Below are 19,138 nucleotides of genomic sequence, written 5' to 3'. Positions count from 1 at the left end.
TAGTAATTCTGTAAGGACCATATCCAAGCCTTTCCTAATCCCCTGGTGATACCTCATAGCTTTTATGGCACTTATCTTATTTGTCTTAAAATTGTAAATGTACTTATCTTATTTTTCCCTACTAGATTGAAAGCATCTTGAGAGTGGGAATGATATGTATGTATCTCCCACAAAGGCCTTGCATATGATAAGCACTAAGTACTTGTTGACCTGAAATAGATTGAACTGGTTTATATTTAAAGTATACTTCAAACAAGTACTGATAGTTGGTGTCATGTCATTGGCCTTTACTTCCTTTATCTGGAAGGGCATGTATTTAGTCTTTACTGACAATCTTTCCAAGGTCCAGTATATACCCCACATTGATGGTCCAAGATTATGTATCATAGAAGTGAGTTAGGAGTTCACAGAGTTTCCAGGAAGACCTTTTTTTGTAATAAAGAAAGTCATAGAGACCAAAATGGCAATAAAGCCTGCCAGGTCAATGAAAAACACAGTTATAGAGGATCTATTATTTGCAAGAAATTCTGTTAAGTTTATGAGGTATGAAAAGTACCAGGACTGTGAAGGAGGGAAGCGAGAAAGAGATATAAATTCTGATTAGGAGAATAACTAGTTTCTTCGCTACTGAATGAGGCTTCGCAAGTTTTAGTCCTGGGTGCCTATTGAAGAGGGTGTATACCATGGCTTTGGCAGGATAAATATAGTCTAAAACATAAGATTTGGTTAAAAAATGTTAATATGGTACTTCTCTATCTTGAGTGCTCTTTGAAAACACCTTGTGGTAGGTGGAAGTGGTTTAGAAATAATGATGACTGGATTCCAAATACCAGGCAGTCTGATGTGATTGATCTGTGGTATACAGTTTGCATGCTGGAATAGTTTGAGATTGCCTCAGGTGATTCAGCTGTGCATCTTATATTGAACATCCTGACTTCAGAATCATGTTTCTATGGAAGCTGAAAGTAGTTTAGTTCTAGTCAGTACTTCTGGCATAGTAAGAAAACAGCTCATTCATTAATATCAAGTACATTCCCTGATATTATTTAATAATCTATTTATTTGAGGGAAATACACTTTAATTAAAGAATCATTATTATAACTAAGTTTTTTTCAATCACTTATTCATTTTTTTAGGAAACATTGAAAAAAGACTTTAAGGATTTCCTGTTGTTGCTGGCAACTCATGACTAGAGCCTAGGGAGATTACTGACGCCATAAACAAGAGTGTCAAATTGTTAAGTCAGCAGCAGGAGTCACTGTGTACTTACATCTCATGTGGGATCTGTCCTTAATGTGTTGTCTAATGTGAGGTGATGCTATAACTAGTACTGAAATAGTATTTTTACACTTTGTGTTTCTGTGTGGGTGCAAGCTGATGAAATCTTTACTAATTATTGTATCGATCTTCTGTATATAAAGACAATTGGAAATGGGAAAAAAAACCTGGTGTTAAATTGGAAATGGCATAGAAAATTAATTTTTTTAAAAATATCATGTAGGATCTCTGTCTTTAATGTGCTGTACACTGTTATTTAATGCTATAACTAGTACTCCAACAGTATTTTTTCACTTTGTGTTGCTATATGGGGGCAAACTGTTGAAATCTTTACTTAATATATACTAAACTGATCTTCTGTATATAAAGAGAATTGAAAATGAATCTTGATGTGAATGGAAGGGGAGAGGGAGCGGGAAAGGGGAGGGTTGTGAGTGGGAGGGAAGTTATGGGAGGGGGGAAGCCATTGTAATCCATAAGCTGTACTTTGGAAATTTATATTCATTAAATAAAAGTTTAATTTAAAAAAAGGATTTCCTATTGTTGCTTTAACAATAGCTTAGTGGCTAATTTAAAATCACAAATTTATTTTCAAAATTTAAATATTTACTTGAAAGGCAGACTGATGAGAGAGGGAGAGAGAGCGAGCTTTCATCTTCTGGTTCGCTGCCTGAATGCCCACAACAGCAAGGACTGGGCTAGGCCAAAACCAAAAGCCAGGAGCTCCATCCTTGTCTCTGACATGGGTGGCGGTGGCGCAAGGTCAAGTAATTGGACCAGTATCCTCTGCCTTTCCAAGCACAGTAGCAGGAAACTTGATCAGAAGTGGAGCAGCCAGGACTCAAATTGTAATTCTGTATGTTATGCTGGTGTCACAAGTGGCATGTGGGTCTCTCATATGGGTGACAAGGGCCCAGGCATTTGGGCCACTTTCCTGTTTTCCTATGTACATTAATAGGGGGCTGGAACAGAAGTAGAGCAGACAGGATGTTAACTGGTGTTCAAATGTGATTCCGGCATTTCAGGTAGCAGCTTAACCTGTTGTACCACAACACTGGCCTCTCTTTGCTGCTTTTAAAAATTATTTTCACTTAAAAATTTTTTGTTATGCATTAAAAATTGTATATATCTATGTAATACTATGTGATATTTTGGTACCTGTATACATTGTTCCCCATAAAGGTACATATATTTTATCTCTTCAAACATTTAGCATTTCATTATGATGGATACATTTAAAATTCTACTTTTATACTTTTATTTTTTGAAGAGAAATTTACAGTATACGAATATTATCACTCTATTGTGAAACACAACTCCAGAACTTCTCACACTTACGTAGCTATAACCTGTAATCAGTTAAGAAAACTTTTCCTGTCACTCTCTTCCCTTTTCCATAGCCACTATTATACATTTAACTTCTATTGGGCAACTTTTTTTTTCAGACTCCATATATGAGTTTGATCATCATATCTTTCTATGCTTGCCTTTTCTCACTTAACATAGTGACTTCTAGTTCCATCCACACTCTAGAACTCACACTCACAGGGTTTCATTCTTTTATGGCTGAGTAGTATTCCATTGTGTGTATATACATTTTCTTTATACATTCATCAGTAAATGAGTACTTAGATTGTTTGTATTTCTTAGCTATTGTAAATAGTGCTGCAATAAACATGGGAAATCTAATGTCTCTTTGAGAGACTAATTTCATCTCCCTTAGACATATACCCAGTAGTGGGATTGTTGGGTCATATGGCATTTACATTTTTGCTTCTTTGAAGAACTTCCATAATGTCTTCCATAGTGGTAGTACTAATCAACATTCCCTCCAGTACTGTGTGAAGTTTCTCTTCTCCACATCCTCAACAACACTAGTTATCTATGGCCTTTTTGATAATAGACAGTCTTACTGGAGTGAGGTGATATCTCACTGTGCTTTTGATTTGCATTTTCCTGATTATTAGTGATGTTGAATATTTTTTCTTATACATGTTGGCCATGTTTATGTCTTTCTTTGAGAGATATTTGTTTATATTTACTGTCCAACTTTAAAATTTGATTATTCAAGTTTTTGCTATTTAATGGTTTGAGTTCCCTAGGTATTTTTGATATTAATCACTTGGCTGATTTATGACTAGCAAGTATTTTCTCTTATTCTGTAGGCTGGATTCAATGCGGTAATATTTTATTGAGCATTCTTAAATCTGTGTCCATCAAGAATATTTGCCTGTGTCTTTCTTTCTCTGTGTGTATCCTTGTTTGGTTTGGGTATCAAGGTTATGCTGGCCTCATAGAATAATTGTGGAAAAATTCCTTCCTCTTCTATTTCAAAAATAATTTAACAAGAGTTGTTAATTGGTTTAATTTAGAGGTGAAACTCTCCTGTCCTAGGGTTTTTGGTTTTTAAAAGATTTATTTATTTATTTATTTATTTATTTATTTATTTATTTGAAAGGCAGCATTACATAGAGGCAGAGGGAGGGAGGGAGAGAAAGAGAAGGGAGAGAGAAAGAGAGGGAGGGAGAGAAAGAGAGAGGTCTTCCATCTGTTGGATCCCTCCCCAGATGGCTGAAATGACTGGAGCTGAGTCAATCTGAAGCTGGGAGCCAGGAGCTTCTTCCAGGTTCTAGGTGCCCCACCTGGGTGCAGGGGCCCAAGGACTTGGGCCATTTTCTACTGCTTTCCCAGGCCATAGCAGAGAGCTGGATTGGAAGTGGAATAGCCGGGACTCAAATTGGCACCCATATGGGATGCCAGCACTGCAGTGGTGGCTTTACCCGCTATGACACAGAGCCAACCCTAGATTTTTCTTTTTTTTTGGTATGTAAATTATCATATTTTATTTTATTTTTTAACTTTTATTTGATAAATATAAATTTCCAAATTGCAACTTTTGAATTATAGCGGCTTTTCCCCCCATAACCTCCCTCCCACTCTCAACCATTCCATCTCCCAGCCCATGCTTCATCACGATTCATTTTCAATTATCTTTATATACAGAAGATCAGCTTAGTATATACCAAGTAAAGATTTCAACAGACTGCACCCACAAAGACATACAAAGTATAAAGTACAGTTTGGGTAGTAGTTTTACCATTAATTCGCATAGTACAACACGTTAAGGACACAGGTCCTACATGGGGAGCAGGTGCAGTCACTCCCATTGTTGATTTAACAATTGACATTCTTATTTATTCCGTCAGTAATCACCCGAGGCTCTTGTCATGAGCTGCCAAGGCTATGGAAGCCACTTGAGTTCACCAACTCTGATCTTGTTTAGACAAGGCCATATTCAAAGTGGAAGTTCTCTCCTCCTTTCAGAGAAAGGTACCTCCTTCTTTGATGGCCCATTCTTTCCTTTAACAGGAAACTTTATCAGTGTTTCAGCTTTGCTCCTTGTTATTCATCTATGTAGGATATTCTGTTTATTCATGATTCACTCTTGGTAAGGTATATATGTCCAAAAATTTGTCTCTTTAGAACTTCTGGGTTATTGAATGTGTTTCTATATAATTGTTCATATTAATCTCTAACAATGCTTTATATTTCTGTGATGTCAGTTGTAATGTCTTCATTTTCATCTCTGATTTTAAGTATTTGCATCGTCTCCCTTTTTTTCTTAGTCTAGCTAATGGTTTTTCAATTTTTGTCCTCCAAATAACCAATTCCTCATTTCATTGAGTTTTGTTATATTTCTTAAAATCTCTTTCTCATATATTTGTGCTCTGAGGGTTACTGTTTCATTGCTTCTGCCAATTTGGATTTGATTTCTTCTTCTTTTTCTAGATCCTTGAAGTCCAGTGACAAATTGATGAGACCTTTCCTCACTTTGATGTAAGCATTAATTGCTATTAACTTCTCTCTTACTACTGCATTTGCTATGTCCTATAAGTTTCAGTATGTTGTGTTAGTATTTTCATTTGTTATAAGGCATTTTTAAATTTTCTCTCTTAGTTTTCCTTTGAGCCATTAGTTTTTTGGCAGAAAGGTTGTTTTATTACAATATATTTATGAAATTTCCATTGGTCTTCTTGTTATTAATTTCTAGTTTTATCGCATTATGGTCATAAAAGATATTCAATATAATTTTTATTCTTTTACATTTTTAAAGCTTTTTATATGATAATATGATCTATCCTGGAGAATGTTCCATATTCTGTTGAGATGATTGCATCACTTGTAACTGTTGCATAGAGTGTTCTATAAATGAATGTCAGGTCCAATTGATCTAGGTTGCAATTTAGCTGTGCTGTTTATTTGTGGATTTTCTATCTGAATGATTTGTCCATTTCTGAAAGTGTGATAAAAATCCCCTACTACTGCTAAATGAGAGATTATCTCTCCATGTGGGTCTATTCATATTTTCTCTATGTACTTATATACTCCAATATTGCATGTATATATATCTATAATTGTTATTTTTCTCATACTGTATTTAGTCCATTTTCCCTTAAAATAATTGGTAGGAAAGGTTTTACACTTGTTTTGTGTTTTTTTTTGTAGTTCATTTTTTTCTTTCTCTACCTTATACACTCTTGTGATTAAGTGATTTTTCTCTAGTAGAATACTTTCACTCCGTGTTTATCAGCTTTGATAAGCCTATTATAGATTTTTGCCTTGTGGTAACCATGAAGCTTGCAAAAAAGTTCTTTTAGTTGTAACAAGCTATTTTGGAATGATAATAACTTAACATTGAATATAAATATAGGGAAAGGGACAAAAAGCAAAGAAATCAGAAATACCAATAAGGAATTCTACAGTTGTGCCCCATCCTTTATTTTACCTCTTTTATATAGCTTTATTGCCTTCTCTTAGCAATTTAATGTAGTAATTATAATTTTTAAAATTTTCACACTCAAGAGATAAGTAATTTATATACCATATTTACCAATATTAAAGCATTCTGAAATTGGTTGTTCAGTTCCTGTTACCAGTAAATCTTATACTTTCTGATATTTTCATCTTACTTGTTAGTGTTTCTTTCAGTTTTAAGAACTCTCTTGCAAGACAGGTCTGGTGATGATAAATTCTCTAGCTTTTGTGTGTGTGTGTGTGTGTGTATGAATGCAGAGCAATAAGCACCTTCAATCATTGTTGGTGGATATGCAAAATTGTCCAGTCACTTTGGAAAAGAGTCACAATTTCTCAAAAAGATGAAATAGAGGCAGGAATTTAACCTAGCGGGAAAAAATGCTGGTTAAGAAGACCACATAGCCGGAGCCATGGCTCAACAGGCTAATCCTCCGCCTTGCAGCGCCGGCACACCGGGTTCTAGTCCCGGTCGGGGCGCCGGATTCTGTCCCGGTTGCCCCTCTTCCAGGCCAGCTCTCTGCTGTGGCCAGGGAGTGCAGTGGAGGATGGCCCAAGTCCTTGGGCCCTGCACCCGCATGGGAGACCAGGAGAAGCACCTGGCTCCTGCCATCGGATCAGCGCGGTGTGCCGGCCGTAGCGCGCCAACCATGGCGGCCATTGGAGGGTGAACCAATGGCAAAGGAAGACCTTTCTCTCTGTCTCTCTCTCTCACTGTCCGCTCTGCCTGTCAAAAAAATAAATAAAATAAAATAAAAAAATAAAAAAAAAATTAAAAAAAAGACCACATCCCACAGTGGAGTACCTGGGTTCAATACCCAGCTCCAATGTGTAATACCAGCTTTCTAGTAACAAAGACTCTGAGAGGCAGTAGTGATGGTGCAAGTAATTGGGTTCCTGCTACTCACATGGAAGACATGGGTTGAGACTCCCCATATGTTATGGGCATTTGAGGAATAAATCAGTTGTTGATACTCTCTTTTTCTCTCTTTACCTCTATATTAAATAAGTAAAAATTAGGAAAATTCAGAAAAATAGATGAATGCATTACCATGTGTCATAGCAGTTCCTCACATTTGATATGAATCAAAGATAAATTAACAATATATGTGCACAAATATTTCTATGTGAATGTTCATAGCAATAATAATCATAGTAGACCAAGAAAAAGAAACAATCCTAGTGTCCACCAAGTAGTGGATAGATAAACAAAATGTAGAATAGCCAACCATAGTTTGACAAATAATTAGTGGTTACAGGAAGAACCTCAAAAAATTATGCTAAATGAAAGAAGCTGGATATAAAAGAGTACATGTTTATGGTTTTATATGTACACAATATACAGCAAACCTAAATGAAGTGACAAAGATTAGTGGTTTATTAGAATAGGGAGTGGCTGCAGATGTATATGATTTTTGCAGTTATGGGAGTGTTTTTAAATTGGATTGTGGTAAAAGTTGTACAACTGTAAATTTGCTAAAACTAATTATAGCTTTTAAACTAGTAAATTTCACAGTATATGTTATGATTCAACCTGTTAAAAGTGACATTTGAGCAGATACATGAATGACAAGAGGTACCAGCCCTGCAAAAATCCTGGGTGATAAAAAAAAAATTACAGGAAGGCGAAACACCAATCAGAATAGTCCTAATGCAGGAGGGTGCTTAGAGTTTTGGAAGAATAGCAAAAAAAAAAGCCAGTGTGATTGAAGTGCTGAATTGTGAGATACTAGTGGGAGATGAGATCAGAGAAGAGTAAGAGATTTGATCCTGAAGGACCTTGTAAATAAAATCAAGGACTTTAAATTGTACTGTGTATTTGATGACAGCGATAGGTGTTGAGCAGAAACATGGCATGACTGACATGCTTTTAATGGTTTGAGCTCACTGCTATGTATTGAAAAGGTTATATTGGAACTGGTTAGGTTACACCGTTATTCTTTCTGGGGTGTGAATTGGGCAAAGACATGTTTTATGAGAGCAATAATCAAGTAAGAAAGTTTAGCCTGTGGAGTTAATTAAGTTCAATTAATTATTGGGTACCCAGTATTGTTTAGCATTCTGTAGGGTTTTTAAGAAGATCATGCTTCTAACATCTAGAATTTAAAGGTTATAAAGGCAGGGACAGAATCTTCCCTATTTACTGTTACATTTTAAGTTTCTAGAATTACACATGGCAGGTAATCAAGAAATATTCGTTGAATGATTCAATAAATTAATGTAGGAGCTTTACAACAGAGATCACATGGTGTTATTTATTTTTATTTGAATGGTTACCAATATTTGAAAGTAATAAAATTTTATATAAAAATCTAATTTTTCATCTTTTCTGGTGATAGCGGACCTATATTTCTTTACCCCTTTTAGGTGGGGCATGCACAACCCAGTTCTAACAGTTTCCGCTCAGGCAATTCATTCATATATACTGCTGCCTGGCTTGAGTAAGCATTTGATTTCTATTGGCTACTCAAAGTTAAAAAGCAAGTTCATATAGAATATAATGTATAAAATGGAATGAGCTGCATCATTAGGTAGTGAATCCACTCACACACCGTGTCACCTGGTATATGGCAACATTTAAGAATTGGCTTGTATTTGGATTTGTTTATTATTATAAAAATCCACGTAGCATACATTTTACCATCTTAACTATTTTTAAGTGCCCACATCAGTAGTGTTAAGTATATTCACTTTGTTGTGAAACAGATCTCAAGAACTTTTTCATCTTGCAAATCCTGAACTTTGTATCCATTAAACATTAAATCCTTTTTCCCCTCCCATGAGCCCACAATAATCATAATTTTATTTTCTATGAATCTGCCTACTTTAGACACCTCATATAAATGGAATTATATGGTGTCTGTCTTTTGTGACAGCAACTGCAGCTCTTGTGGCTTATCACCCTCCATAATGCATGAGCCAATTTCTTATAATAAAAAAGGGCATCTCTCTCTCTCTCTCTCTTTCTCTCTCACCATTGTGAGCTTGCAGTCAGTAAAAGAACAGTCAGTAGACACAACTTGCTAATACATTATAGGTAGTAGAACTCCTTGTGTCCTAACAAGGTTTATGTCTCTTTCTTTTATTTTTTATGTTTAAACATTTTAGTTAATATAAAGAGAAAAAAAATTTCATGTATTTCATAAATAAAATTATAAGGCAAACCGTACTTCCCTCTCTCCTTCAATCCCTCCTCCTTCATTTCTTTTATTTCCTTTAATTTTTACAGTAACACATTTTCAATTTACTTTAAAACCACAAGCTTAATGCACCAGTAACCATGTTCAACAAGTAAAAAGTAGAAGATTACTGTTCCACAGCAATATAGACAAGGGCTATATACAATAATAAGATGTTGGTTTCATTTTCATTGTTTGTATTCTATATTAATTGCCACATATTAGAGAAAAACATAATATTTGTCTTTTGGGTTCTGGGTTATTTCACTAAGCATAATGATCTTTAGCTATATTCATTTGTTGAAAAAGACAGCATTCATTCTTTTTATGACTGAGTAGTATCCCATCATGTGTATATACCAGAATTTCTTTTTCTGTAAGATTTATTTATTGGTTTGAAAGGCACAGTTACAAAGGGTGGGGAGGGAGGGAGAGAGGGAGAGAAGGAAGGAGGGAGGGAGGGAGGGAGAGATCTTCCATCCACTGGGTTCACTCCTCAAATGGCCACAACAGCCAGACCTGGGCTGATCTGAAGCCAGGAGCAAAAAGCTTCTTCCGGGCCTCCCAAATGGATACAGGGGCCCAAGTACATGGACCATCTTCCACTGCTTTCCCAAAGGCATTTTCAGGGACATGGATTGGAAGTGGAGCAGCTGGGATTTGAACTAGTGCCCATATGGAAGGCTGGTGCCACAGGGTGCAGCTTTAGCTGCTGCACCACAGCACTGGCCCCCACAATTTCTTTATTCAGTCATCAGTTGATGTATATCTTGGTTTATTCCATATTTTAGCTATTGTGAATTGAGCTGCTATAAACATGAGAATACAGATAACTCTTTCATGCGAGAAATAACTGATACTTTTTCATTTCATTGAGGTACAATTGACATAAAATTGTATTTACAGTATACAAATTCATGTTTATATACAAATAAATTATAAAATGATTATCACAATCAGGTTAATTAGCATATCATCACCATACATAGTTACCATTTTTGTGTGATCAGAATATCTAAGATAAATTCTTTTAGCAGATTTCAAGTAGACATCACAGTGCAATCAACAAAGTCAGTGCTACATATTAGATTTCTAGGACTTACTGTTCCAAATAACTGAAACTGTACCTTTGGCCAACAGTTTCCCACATCCCACAACTTTCAACTTTTGCCAACCACCATTCTTCTCCCTTCCTCAATTTCAACTTTATAGAATACACATGTAAGTGAGATCATGAAGTATTTGTCTTTTTGTGGCTGGCTTTTTTCAGTTAGCACAATGTCCTCCAGGTTCATCCCTGTTGAGCTAAATGCCATGATTTCCTTGTTCTTCTTTTATTTTAACTTTATTAAAATACTGAATTTATTTCACATGTATGTATTTGTTTCCCTTCCATTTCCACGTCTAATCACTGCTGCTACTGTGTCATATCATAACATTCCATACATACTTAAAATCAAGCAAAGAGTGGAGTTCCATCTTTAAAAACTAAAAAGATATTTTGGACAACACATTGTTGGCAATGGAACCTGTACAATATTTTTCTTTTTTTATGTGTGGAAAGATTTTTTTTAATTTAATGAATGCATTTTACATAGATACAATGTTAGGAATATAGTAGTTCTTTCCCCCCACGCCCCTTCCCCAGCTTCCATCCCACATCCCTCTCCCTCTCCCTCTCCCATCTCCTTCTTCATAATGGTTCATTTTTAGTATGATTGCATATACATATGACAAACTCCATGCTAATCATAGACTTCAACAATTTGCATCCACATGCACCCACAACATATAGAGTACAGTTTGGGGAGAGAATTTGCAGTTGATTCTCATATTACAATTCAATAGGGACAGAAGTCCTACATGGGAAGCAAGTGCACAGTGACTTCTATTGTTCCTTAACAATTAACATTCTTTTTTATGATGTCAGTGATCATCTGAGGTTCTTGCAATGGGCTGCCAAGGCTATGGAAGCCTTTTGTGACCCTAGACTCCAACAGTATTTGGAAATGGCCATAAGCAAAGTGGATGTTCTCTCCTACCTTCAGAGAAGAGTGCTGGACAATATTTTTCAAACATGATAGGGAAAGTGCTTACTCTACATTATAAAAAGGACAGTAAGATAGCAACTGTTACAGAAATGAAATAAGATGGGAAATTTTAACAAACTGTTTAAACTGTTTAAGCTATTTTCTGAAATAGACTTCCTCTGCTGGCAAAGACCTTGAAAATCCTCCTGGTCAGTCATCTGGAAGCAATTCTTCACATAATTAATTTGGCTTCCATTTTGGGAAGAAGACCACCTTTTTCTTACTTGTTTGCATTTTTGCTTTAATGTCTTCTACATAACCAGGTCCTTTTGATGTTTAGGGGTTCTTTTTTCTTATTTTTTGAAGTATTCTTGACCTTTTGATTTTGGTATTGATGGTTTTGAGCCTTTTCCATTCTGGTTTGGATTTTGTGCATTTTTGGCTGGGGTATCTCATATAGATTTCTTCACTGGAGGTTTTTCTTCAGTCTCCTCATCATCTGTATCATCATTATCATCATCATCATGTTTATCATCATTGTCAACATCATCATCTTCAAAGAATTCATGAAAATGTGGAATTAAAATATATATTAATTTTGGCACAAAATAATAGAAATTTCCATGAATTTTTGAAGACCCAGCTTATGTATACTCATATCACATTTTCTTTATCCATTCATCCATTGATAGATAGATTGCTTCCAGATCTTAACTATTGTGTAGAATACTATACTGCACATAGGTATACACTATCTCTTCAACATCCTGGTTTCAATTTTTGTGGACATATAACCAGAAGTATGTGTCTAAGAAGTGAGATTTCTGCCACCCATGTGGAAGACCTTGATAAAGCTCCTGACTTCTCACTTTGGGCCTGACTCAGTCCCAGCCATTGTGGCCACCTAGGGAGTGAACCACCAGATGGAAGACCAGTCTCTTTATGTCTCTCCCTCTCTCTCTGTAACCTGACTTTCAAACATATATGTAAATCTTTTAAAGAAATCAGTCATTTCATTATAGGATATATGTATCCCAAGTGGCTACTTAGTTGGTGTGACATATGACAGCCCTACTCCAATTTTATTTGGAAGATTTTGCCACTGTAGCTTCTAGTTCCTTTCTACAGACATACATACAAGTTTGTGCTTTCCAGTATTTAACATTAACTGATAACATTAACTGTCGAATGCTGTATTTAAAGAAACTGATATTCTTATTTTTGAAATCTCACTTTTATTAGTTATTCTCTTCACAAGAATCCCTTCAGGAATGCATGCATTCCAGTGCACACTTTCCAGTTTGTTTTTGTTATTAAAGTTTTTTTTACAGCTTTCTAGAGGAATAAATTATATACCATAAAATCTATTTTAAGTTTCTTGCTGGATGAGTTTTGGTAAATGTCACAACCAGAATCAAATTTTAGAACACTTCCTAATAAAAAATAATTCAGTGAGTATGTATCTAAAGACCACAGGTAGGTCTTGTCCTTTTTCCATTTTATCTAGAGGAAACATAGCTGTATAACTAGAAATAACCTGAATTTTTGTTTTCATAAAACTCATGGTTAGCTTTAACTGAAACTGCTTCTCTGTAACTTTTGTCCTGATTCCATACTTTGTTTCACATTGCAGCAAAGGAGAAAGGCAGGGAAATAAATAAGATAATTTAAGTATTATATGTTCCAGAAAATAAAAACCTTCAATTTATCTTCAGGATACAAAAGCTACAAAGGCAATGTTATGTCTAATGAGGCAAATGGAGGGATGGCAGAATAATGTTTGGCCCCTGGAAGATAAGAAAAAAATGGACTTGGGTAGGCTGGAGATTTGGAGTTCTCTAGATAAAGGACACACAGAAAAAAACATAGGATAATAAAATGATTGTCCTGATTCAAGTACCTGTAAGCAGTTCCAGAAGGCAAAGGCACATAGGAGAAGTGGGAAATGTAGTGAACTATAGCATAGAGGGGAGCACATCACAGAGGACCTTATATATTATGATTGGTCCTTACAGTATCTTTATAGGTAGTGGATAGATATTGACAGATATCATTACTCTGTGGAGAAGGAATATGGGGGTCTGTATAGGAAGAACTGAGGCTGCAGGTAGGAAGATTGTTCAGGAAATCATTGTGCAAGAGATGGTCTCTAAGTCTAGAGGAATTTCTATGGAATGGAGGAGAGTTGGGCTTGAGAGATATTTTGAAATTGATTCAGTAGGATTTGATGACAATTGGATAAGAAACATAAGGAAGAGAAAAGAGTTTAAAATTACTCCTATATACTTGTATATATTGTTTCCACGAACTGAGATGGGATATTAGGAAGAAAAGTGGGTTCTATGATGCTTCTATAGCAATATTCATCAGTTTAGAAGTTGTAGATGCCACCAGAAGGGGATATTCCGAGCTTCAGGAAAGCCAGGGCAGAAAAGAGTTTAGGGTGCAAGTTAGTATACCACTGAGGTAGCTGACTACAGGCCAGGAAATAAATAAGCAGTACTTCAAAAGGGATATGTAGCAAGAGAACAGGAGTGTACAGAGGGACTAGTAACCAGGATAATAACAAAAGGGAAGTTTAATGATAGAGGTCAATGGATCAAGAAGTCAGAAAGATAGGACTGTGCAAGAATAATTTCAAGGTATCAGAATAGAAACTAGAATTTATTAAATGCCTGTTATGAGTCAAGTGCCACAAGTGTTACCTCATTTGAGCCTCAGGACAGCTAGCAATTTCTCAAGCTTCAGATCATTAATATTTCAAATGAGAACAACATGACCACAAATAGGAAGGGAGGATTTGGAGATAGGATGAGGAGAACTATAAATTCAACTTGAGTCCCATTTAATTTGAGGGGAATCTGTGTTTGGAGATGTAACAGAATGGCATCTATTCTGATTGGTCAATACCTGTATCTTATAAGTTAAGTGTTTTGAATATTGCCTGTACCCCGGTAATCTTTACAGTGCATGATTGTATGCCACTATGAGAAGGGACAAATGAGTATAGAATCCTGCGTTTTAGATCCTATTTAATGATCCCTAGATGGAGATACATGATTGAATCAATTGTCTTTTTAAGGCTACGTTTACTCATACTTTGCTGTAAAATGAGGTAGTCTGGTGTGTGTATACAATTTGCATTTTGGGTGCAGATTGCACAACTAGTAAGTGTCTTAGTTGTGATTTACCCTCAAAGCCCACACCTTGTTTCCCCACAAACTGCCTTTTATAATTTGAGGGCTAAAGATGAAACTGTTTTAAGTAATTGTCAAGGTTCAACAGAAAGTAGTTGAGGGGATAGTACAAGGAACTTTAGTTCTCTTCATAATAAAATAAGTTCCCAAGAACACCAGAAAACTTAGTGGTCAGTTTGGTAAATAAGTACTTAATTAGATGTATACTATTGGCAGCACTATATGCGTGTTCACATGGCACAGCTTTTATGAAATCCTAACTCCATAGAACATTTTTAATTCAACAATTTTTACCCAGTTAAAAATAACAAACATTAAATTGAAAATATAAGTGAAAGAAGACTGCACTTCAGTGATAGGATACTTGCATTCTGGAAAAAGAAACATCCAATAATTATCAACCAGATTATGATTGGAATTCAGTTTTTAGGAAGGTAAGTAAGAGTGTTTCTGTAAATTAGTACAGTGCATGGAAAAACACATTATCTACAGACCCTCCCATCTTTCTCACAGCTTGTCCTGGGAAGAGTCTTGGAAAGTAAAATGACCATACCATTGAAGACAGGAGATATGGACCACTGTAAAAATGCCATAGACGCTGGACAGTTGGAACAACAAAAACTTATATAGAATAGGAAAAGAATAGGAAAACACAGAACAGTATCATACCCTGAGACAGACATTCATTTTGTTGCTCCCCCAGTTTTCACCATTCTGGTAAAAGCAGCTAAGTTTGTTTGTTTAATTTTTATTTATATAGAGAGAACAGATTTCATGTACTTGATAGGTACAGTTCTAAGAAGATAGACATATTCCCCTTCTTCAGTCTTCCCTTTCATACTTTTTTTTTAATTTTTACAAAACCAAAATTTCAATCCATTCTATAATCACAGGCTGAATGTCCCACTAACCATTATATTCAACAAGTAAAAAGTAGAAAGACTGCAGTTCCACAGGAGTATAAGCAAGAGCTAAAAACAACAATCAATTCATGTGATATCTGTTTCATCCCTGTACATTCTTTTGTATTCTATATTAACTACCTCATATCAGAGAAAACATATGATATTTGTCTTTTGGGACTGGTTTATTTCCTTAGCATAATAGTTTCAAGTTGCATCCATTTCGTTGCATAAGACTGGATTTATTTTATGGCTGAGTAGTATTCCATAGTGTACATATCCCTTATTTTCTTTATCCAGTCATCAGTTGATATGCATCTGTATTGATTCCATATCTTAGCTATTGTGAACTGAGCTGTAGTAAACATAAGGGTTCAAGTAATTCTTTCATATGCTGATTTAATTTTGATTGGTTAAATTCCCAGGAGTGGAATGGCTGGGTCATATGGTAAATCTATTTTAGCTTTCTTAGTTATCTCCATACTGCCTTCTATAATATTTGTACTAGTTTCCATTCCCACTAACAGTATATTAGGGCAAATTTTTCCATACATCCTTGCCAACATTTATTGTTTTTTGATTTTTGGATGATAGTCATTCTAACTGGGGTTAGGTGAAACCTCATTGTGTTTTTTATTTTCATTTCCTTGATGGCTAGTGATTCTGAGCATTTTTTAAAAGATTTATTTGTTTTTTGAAAGTCAGAGTTACAGAAAAGTAGAGGAAGAGGGAGAGATCTTTCATCCACTGGTTCACTCCCAGATGGCCGCAAAGGCTGGAGCTGGGCCAATCTGAAGCCAGGAGCCTGGAGATTCTTCTGGGTCTCCCATGTGGGTACAGGGACCCAAGCACTTGGGCCATTTTCCACTGCTTTCCCAAGTGCATTATCAGGTAGCTGGATTGGAAGTGGAGCAGCCAGGACTTGAAACAGTGCCCATATGGGATGCCAGCACCTCAGGCAGTAGCTTTACTCACTATACCACAGTGCTGGCACTCTGAGCGTTTTTTTCATGTGTCTGTTGGCCATTTGTATTTCATCCTTTGAAAAATGCTATTCATTCCTCATCCCGTTTCTTAACTGGATTATTTGTTTTGTTGTTGATTTCTTGAGCTCTTTATAGATTCAGGATATTAATCCTTTATCAGTTGCATAGTTTGCAAATATTTTCTGCAATTCTGTCAGTTGCTCTATTTGCTTCAACAAATGATGTTGGGAAAATTGGATCTATGCATGCAGAAGTATGAAACAAGACCACTACTTTTTATTTTGTACAAAAATCCACTCACAATGAAACAAGAATCAATCTATGACCTGATACCATAAAATTACTAGAGGAAAACATCAGGATAACTGCAAAACATTGGCATAGGCAAAGGTTTTTTGGAAAAGACCCCAGAAGCAAAAGCAATAAACACAAAAATAGACAAATGGGGTTACATTAAACTAAAGAAGCTTCTCACTGCAAAGGAAACACTCAACAACGTGAAGTGGCTGAGCTAAATTTGATGGTAGAACAGTTTTTAGTTCCCTTGGCAGCTTCTGGGCTCTAGGCTCTTTGATTTGTTATTTGAGTTAGACTGAATGGTGAAGGAAGAGTAGAAAGAAACACAATGGAACCCAACTACAGGGAGTAAGAGCTAACTGATTTGAGAGTGGCAGACTCTTTTTTTTTTCTTTTAATTCGTATTTATTTTATACTGAGTTTATTCCCGAGCCATAAGTTTTTGCTTCTTTAGTTTCTTCTGGGATATCTTTTTCTTCTGTGCCACCTCCTCTTCTGGCTTAGGAACAATCTGTTCCTTCTCAGTGAGGATCATCTCGATGTGGCACAGGGAGCTCATGTATGGATTGATCCGGCCGTGGGCTCTGTAGGTCCAGCGGCACATCTTGGGGGCCTTGTTCACCTGAATGTGCTCAATGATCAGAGAATCTACATCCAAACCCTTCAGCTCAGCATTACTCTCTGCATTTTTAAGCATGTGCAGCAGAAACTCGGCACTTTTTTTGGGCCAACGACCCTGGGTCCAACCCCACTGCTTGGCCTGGGCACATCTACCAACTCCGCCATTGTACCGACGGAACGGCACACACTGCTTATTTAATGTGACATCTTTCAGGTATTTGGTGGCTTTTCGGATATGCATACCCTTGACAGCCTGGGCAGTTTCTCGAGTGTTCTTAAAGTGAACGCGAAGATTTGAGCCTCTTTATTTGCATGATTTTGTGGGGTTTTCTGGGTCCAGTGAGTAGCGAACCATTTTCGCAGGTCACCTAAGGCCGCTTACAGGAAGAGGAAGAGCCGAGAGTGGCAGACTCTTAAAGAGAAACATAAAGAGCCATATCCTTCAATCTTAAGTCATTTAGCTTAAATTATCATGGAAGGAAAGGGAGCAGGTATTCAGTGCAAACTCTTTCCAGGAATAAAGACTATACATTGGCTTTGTATGTCCTTAGTTTGGTATATTAAACAAGCTTAGGCTTAACAAACTTGTAAAAAATAATCACTTGTATTTTTGTGGTATTTTTGTAAAGCGTTAGTATGGGCAGTGTGTGATTCTGATTTCTACTTTTCCTCTAAAAACAACGTTAAATCACGTGCTAGCAATTCTTTTTTTTTTTTGATTGATTGCTTTTTAAAATATTCATCTATTTCTTTGAAAGGTATATTTACAGAGAAAGAGGGGAAGGGCAGAGAGAGAGAGGTCTTCCATCCACTGGTTCAGTCCCTGGATGGCTGCAACAGCCAAGACTTGTCCAGGCCAAAGATAGGAGACAGAATCTTCTTCCGGGTCTCCCACAAGTGTGCAGGGGCCCAAGCACTTGGGTCTTCCTCTGCTGGCTTCCTGGGGGCACCAGCCAGGAGCTGGATTGGAAGTAAAGTAGCCAGATCTCAAACTGGCACTCATATGGGATGCCACTGCTGTGGGTCATGGCTTTAACCCGCTGAGCCACCGCACCGGCCCCATGTCCTAGCAATTTTATCTTCTTAATACGAGCAGCTGTAGATATTTCTGTATTCAGCCTTCTCCTAAGATATTCTTAATAGTTTTAAAATCTATCCTATTTGCACTGCCTTTGATCTATGTCACACTGTCATTAATTCACTCTTGATTTATTATAATACCATTCTAACTTAATGCCTCTGCCCATGAAAGATTATTTCTAATCTATATATCATATTGTCCACCAGGATGGTCTTCCTAAAAGAGAGAAGCTAGCTATTAAAATGTTAACATCTGGGGCTATGGGATCAGACTGCCAATTTCTATCCTCATTCTAAGCTTGACTTGTTACCTAACTGATCTATCTCTCAAGCATTTAAAAATGTCCTACACATTGTTTTTTTTTTAACTTTTATTTAATACATATAAATTTACAAAGTACAGCTTATGGATTACAATGGCTTCCCCCCCCAACATTCCTCCCACCCACAACCCTCCCCTTTCCCGCTCCCTCTCCCCTTCCATTCACATCAAGATTCATTTTCAATTCTCTTTATATACAGAAGATCAGTTTAGCATATATTAAGTAAAGATTTCTACAGTTTGCACCCACATATAAACACAAAGTGAAAAATACTGTTTGAGTACTAGTTATAGCATTAAATCACAATGTACAGCACATTAAGGACAGAGATCCTACATGAAGAGTAAGTGTACAGTGACTCCTGTTGTTGACTTAACAAATTGACACTCTTGTTTATGGCATCAGTAATCACCCTAGGCTCTTGTCATGAGT

The 19,138-nt window shown here is 36.4% G+C and overlaps 1 protein-coding gene and 1 pseudogene across 2 annotated transcripts in view; one reads left to right on the top strand and one right to left on the bottom strand.

The window, feature by feature from the left end:
* Nucleotides 1–19,138, top strand: part of KLF8 (KLF transcription factor 8) — a 296,444-nt gene that overhangs the window by 42,957 nt on the left and 234,349 nt on the right. For both annotated transcript variants that reach the window (XM_062183405.1, XM_062183406.1), the window contains exon 2: nt 5,069–5,116. The gene's annotated coding sequence lies outside the window, so the exon portion shown is untranslated. The remainder of the gene's footprint in view (nt 1–5,068; nt 5,117–19,138) is intronic.
* On the bottom strand, nt 17,068–17,694 carry LOC133753042 (large ribosomal subunit protein uL22-like; annotated as a pseudogene).

Source organism: Lepus europaeus, chromosome X, assembly GCF_033115175.1.
Source record: "Lepus europaeus isolate LE1 chromosome X, mLepTim1.pri, whole genome shotgun sequence".
Classification (NCBI taxonomy): domain Eukaryota; kingdom Metazoa; phylum Chordata; class Mammalia; order Lagomorpha; family Leporidae; genus Lepus; species Lepus europaeus.
Note: the sequence above shows the minus strand (reverse complement) of the source record. Positions and strands in the feature narration are given on the sequence as shown.